Source organism: Chenopodium album, chromosome 13 (assembly GCF_948465745.1).
Source record: "Chenopodium album chromosome 13, dcCheAlbu1.1, whole genome shotgun sequence".
In the NCBI taxonomy this organism is placed as follows: domain Eukaryota; kingdom Viridiplantae; phylum Streptophyta; class Magnoliopsida; order Caryophyllales; family Amaranthaceae; genus Chenopodium; species Chenopodium album.
In genome coordinates, this window is record NC_137846.1 from 17,196,937 (window position 1) to 17,203,235 (window position 6,299).

General features: G+C 34.4%; 1 pseudogene; it reads right to left on the reverse strand.

Moving 5' to 3' along the window:
• Nucleotides 1-3,269: 3,269 nt before the first annotated feature.
• Nucleotides 3,270-5,571, reverse strand: LOC145576435 (2-methylpropanoate--CoA ligase CCL4 pseudogene; annotated as a pseudogene).
• Between the last annotated feature and the right edge of the window lie 728 nt (nucleotides 5,572-6,299).

Here is a 6,299-nt window from a genome sequence, read left to right on the forward strand (position 1 = left end):
GAATGTAATTAAATTACCCTTATTAAACTTTTCTTGTTGTCCATTTATATAAAAATTGTATTATGTTTAAAGTTACCCAAAAAAGGGCTAAAAATTACCCTAAAATTAGCTAAAAGTTACTCTATTATTGCTCGATTTACAGTAATATTAGTGTAAACCGGGTGTTTTTCATAAATAATTCCTCATGCATCAAACGGGCGTATATGCTAGTTATACTCTATTCTAATTTATAAAATGAAGGGACAGAGGAACCTTAACTCTTGCTCAAAAAGACATTAAGATACATCGAACGGCAAACGAAGGGACAGAGTAATATACATAGTGCTTCGTATTAAGGAGTACGAACAGAAGAAAAAATCAATATCAATAAGTGGATAGTTCACGGCAAGCTGTCAACTATAAATCAACTTTAAATGACTCAAGTCCACAGTTGCCAACTATAACGACTTTCTTCAAGGGTTTTTTCCAACTACATATTACGGGGCTGGGGTCGATAATTAGTGGAGTACTTCCTAGTAAACAATAAACAATCATAATCAAGCCAAATGCCAATGACCAAATGTTGATATATACCTTATAACAATATAGTTATGGCCTATACCTTTTAACAAATTAACATTATAGTTTTGGCCTATGCAATGCGCTGTTGAATTGTTGATATACATGCAGTTATGCAGGTTATTTTTTCTTCGCCTTAATTAAGTTTACTAATTTAAAATTTTTTCAAAGTCTAATATGAACTTATTTGATTTGAATATTTATGTTATGATTTTCACGAAGTTTGAATTTTTTGGTTTGAAAAGTAGAAGAGAAGAAAATCCTATACTCTCATCTATTATTTAATGTTTATCCTATTTTTCTTTTTCACAATTTTCAATGCATCCTTTTTGTAAAAATATTACTTGTAAGTTGAAATAAACATTAATTATAGTGAGTTTGACGCATCATTTTGACATGTATTTCAAAAATGGATCTTGCTAACGAGCATCCCGGGACGTTGGATAAGGAATAATTATATTGGTTGAAATGATATTAAGTTAGGAATGCATGACAAAATCACTCGTTGTTCGGTGTAATTAATGTTAATTTTACTCTAATATTTCCACTTTAATTCTCTTATCTAACGCCCCGAGGGTGCTCAGATCATTAGCTTTTGCCAATTAAATATTGTGGACTAATTATACTCGTTATAATTTATTTAGATGAGACAAACATAAATAAATAGAGATAGTAAGTACTCCCTCTATCATTTTTTTTAAGCAAAGATTATTGTTTTGAAGACCATATTAAAGCGCCTCTTTCTTTAATTTCATACATAACTTTGTCAACTCATGTTATTGTCCAAGTGTTGATAAATTGAAAATTGCGATATGTATAATCAATGTTTAAGGGACAAAGGTAGGGATACGAGGGAGTATAGATAAAGCTCGATCAACATCATCCCATTACATCAATATCCTTAGGAAGTGGGCATACCCTAATTTATTTGCAATGTCTTCTAATGAAAATTTTAAGGTATAGGCAGTGGTACCATGCCTGTTGCAGACAAAAAACGCAAAAAGAGCATGTAATTATTTTGAAAAAAACATACAACTATTTAACTATTTTGTAAAGACATATAGTTGTTTGAGAAAAATATCTATTTTTTTTTTATATCTAAAGAACACCTGTAATATTAATCAAGAACATGATAATATTATGCAATGAACATTATTTATATATACCCACAAAAATTTAAAAACAAAATTCAAAAACATTTTGCAATAAACAACAAACATTATTTATATATTGACAATCAAAGAACATTGAGATATGTTCTTTTCACTCTTTTTTGGTGCAAATGTGTTCTTTTTACCTTTAGGCATATGTTCATTACAATTTAATAGTATTTTCTTTTCACTATATCTGTATGCTTTTTACATTTATATAATATGTTTTTTTCACAAGAAACATCTGTACGATGCACGATTCAGGCGCCTGTAGGAACCACGCACTGGTCTTCTAAAATTATAATATCTTCGTTTCATAATACAATTAACACTTTTCGTTTTTCTTTTGTTTCATAATTTTCTTAACACTTACGCTTACGCTTAGTTTTTGTCAAACTTTTTTTTATTACTTCACAGTACAAACTAGCACTTATTTTATCGACTTATTTTCTACTTATTTTCTTACACAATCAATTTTGTTTTTACTCTCTTATTATATCCACCCCATTCGTATAATACACCAGTAACCTTTGTATACAGTACATTTTTCCTAAATTCTTGTGAAACAGAAGCAGTATATGACCCTAGAAATTTACATTAATTATTTTTTTGTTGCACACTCATATGGAAAGAGAATTTCTTCTGAAATATCTTTATATCACACCCACTTCTCTTTACGTGACTAGTGGACCAATTCAATAGTTTGGCAGCAATAAAAGTGAATTGACTCTATTGAAAATGAAATGTACTCATAAATTATGTTCCTTTACAATGTTTGTTCTGTTTGTAATTTTCAATTTGAAAAGAAAAGGTTTGACCTTAATTGTATATCTGATGTATTATATACAAGGAAAAACATAATAGTGTGTTTTTTTTTTTTTTTTTTGAAGTACTGTTGATACACAATTTCAAATTATTTATACAATTTCATAAATGAATTTTGCTAACAAACGTTTGGGATGTTATATGACAACTAAAAATATTATCTAAAATGATATTATGTATTATTTTTGAAGGCAAAAGCTAATGAGCGCCCCCGGGACGTTAGATAAGAGAATTAAAAGTGGAAATATTAGAGTAAAATTAATATTAATAACACCGAACGACGCGTGATTTTGTCATACATTCTTAACTTAATACCATTTCAACCAATATAATTATTTCTTATCTAACACCCCGGGGCGCTCGTTAACAAGATCCTATTTAATTTGAGATATGAGAAGTTTTGATCACGCTCATTCATCTGGTTGAAAAGGAAATACTTACTCATGCATGTGAATTCTTGCTAATTTTTCATGATGATTATATTATCATGAAAACTATCGTTGCACAAATATATGCATCAAACGAAGTAGTAGACAACGAGGTCCAGAAACAATTAGTGTAGCCGTGTAGGTAGGTAGGGTAAGAAGCCGAGGAACTACTACTAGCAAACGGAACAACTATCAAAGTATTACTCAATTCTCTCAATATATTTCACAATTACAAGTATACGAAAAAAAATCTAAGTACAAAATAACCAAATTTAGAAAAATACGTATGAAAAATCAATCTAAATGAACAAGTAAAACTTATTGTCAAATTTATGAAATTGCAACCAATTTGCAAAAGAACCCAAAATATAAAATACAAGAGGTTTATGAAAAATAAATCACAACTAAACCTAATTAAAAGAATCATCATCATTATACAAAGCAACAACATAAAATTAAGTAAAGTAAAATTCTATAAACGACTAGCCAATGATGTACTAGTACTAGTAGAAATACTAGTTTCATCTTTACTCAAATCGTTAGCCATTTTCCTAAGTAAATACTTTTGAATTTTGCCAGTTGAAGTCTTAGGAAGATCTTCCATAAACACAACATTTTTAGGCACCATGTAATGTGCCATTTTTGACCTACAATACTCAACAACATCTCTTTCCGTTGGTTTTTCTTTCAACCCTTTTCTCAAGCTTACGAACGCGCACGGCGTCTCTCCCCAATACTCGTCCGGTTTAGCCACCACGGCCGCCTCGTTGATCACGGAAAAAGTATACAACACGTTCTCAACCTCGACGCTACTAATATTTTCACCACCACTTATGATAATATCTTTAGAACGGTCTTTTATCTCTAAGTACCCGTCTTTATGCATTACACCTAAATCACCTGTCCTAAACCAACCATCATTTCTCATGCATTTAGAAGTACCTTCAGGGTCTTTAAGATACCCTAACATAATGGACCCACCTCGAAAGACGATCTCTCCAACGGTCTTCCCATCTCGCTTGACAGGTTGTCCTGTGTATGGATTTATTATATCTATCCGGGTCATTCCGATGGTCCGGACTCCCTGACGGGCCCTAAGCCGGGCCCGTTCAAGGGCGGGGAGACGGTTCCACTGGGCCTTCCAAGCGCACGAAACGATCACCCCGCCTGTCTCGGTGAGTCCGTACCCATGACCGACAACAAACCCGAGTGACTCCGCTCTAAGGAGGATGGGTGCGGGTGGGGGTGATCCACCCGTTAGGACATGTACGGGCCAGGAAAGCGGGCCCGGGTCGGAGGTTAGGGTGGTTAGCATGTTGAGGACTATTGGTGCTGCGCACATGTGGGTCACTTGGTGGGCCCGGATTGCGGCGTGAATGGTTGCGCCGTCGAATTTCTTTAGACAAATATTAGTGCCACCAACTGCCGCCATACCCCAAGTAAAGCCCCACCCATTGGAGTGGAACATTGGTAGGGTCCACAAGTAGACCGGTTGCTTCGGAACTGACCAATCAACGAGCGAGTCCATCGTAGTGATGAACGAGCCACGGTGGCAATGTACTACACCCTTTGGGGACGACGTCGTTCCGGAGGTGTAGTTTAACACCATCGGGTCCCACTCGCTTTCGGGTTGGATCCAGTTAAACCCCGGATCACCATTCTTAACCATAAGTTCGTATGTCGTTCGAAATTCTTTACTTGGATGGCAGATATTATCACCAAGCTTAGCTTTGAGGGTTTCGTCGCTGAGCGTGACGGGGTCGTAGTCGTATTCGTTATCTGTAACAAGTACTAGAATAGGACGTGGGTGCTCGGCAGGGAGTAATGATATAGCCTCCAAGACAAGGGACTGAAGTTGATAATACACAAACACAAGTTTCGACTCACTGTGACGTAGTAGGACGGAGATCGTCCTAGGATCAAGACGAGTATTGATGTTATTAAGCACGGCCCCTGCCATAGGGGCCGCAAAATGTAGCTCATAGGCTGCAGGTACATTAGGGGCGACGACTGACACGACGTCACCCCGCGTAATACCTAGAGAAATAATAGAAGAAGCCATCTGAAGACACCGCTGGTTGGTATCGGCCCACGTGTACGTGGTAGCCTTGTATACGAGGGAGGGCGAGTCGCCGTACACGATGGCGGCTCGCTCTAAGAGTGTTAATGGGGTGAGTGGGATAGAATTAGCTAGTTTTGGTTTAAGCTGGTCCATGATGACCTTAGCTTAAGGTAGTTTTTTTTGTAGCTATTTTGGTTATTTGGTAAAGAGGGGTAGTAAGATAGTTAGATAGGACTGACACAAATGATAAGTGCATACTTATAAGGAATTTATATATAGCAAGTTGTCAAATGGCGAGAAGCTGTAACAAGTCATTTCAAAAATCAAAATATTAAAAAAAAAATACAAAAAATTTATAAGTTACAACCAAGAGCTACCGCCTACCTGGAGTAATGTGAGGCAAAAAGCAGGTGAAGAGTGTAGACCATAAAAATAAATAAATTTTAACAATTAAAAATAAATAAATAAATAAAAACAAAAGGAAAAACAAAAAAAGAAAAAAAGAAAAAAAATAAAAGGGAAAAAAGGGGGTACAGTTAGGCAGAAAAGGCCAGAAATGGAGTAGTTTGGAAGTTGGGAAGGTTATTGGTGCGCCAATATGTTCGTATAATAAATGTCATAAATGTGTACATTGTTGTGTTTAGGTTAAGAGTGATATTTATGCATATTAAATTGAAACTATATTCCATATATTGCTAGAAATTGTGTTATGGTTTAGAGGAAGGAAAATATATAAGAAGGTTCTAAGAGAAAAATATATACAAATATGTTTAAAAAAAAAAAAAATTAAGTTTGAAGGTATAAAGAATATAGGTGAAAGGTTTATAGAGATTGTTTGGTTGGAAGGAGAGAGTGTGTCATGCAAAAGTTGTTATTCAATTTTTCTTTATTTAGCAATTGAATGATATAAAACATTTTTCATGGGTAAGGATAACAATTTTTATTACATTCTTTTTATTAAGGAGGATTGAAGACCATCAAATAACAAACAATTTTTATCACAACATTCTTCACTTTTTCAACCAAAAAAGCCACATGTCTAAACTTCCCTATATTCTTAACTCCTTCATTATGCTTCCTAAACTTTTCATATTTTCTCAAAATAAATACAGTATTGATATTAATTAACCCACAAAAATCCAAACCAACAAAATAGAAATGCATCTTGAACTTTTTCAACTCCTAAGCAATTCATCTTCATCTCTCCCTTTTTAATTCAGCCTTTAATCAAGCTTAATTGTCCACTTTAGCCTTTAATTTTAGTCCCTCAATCTT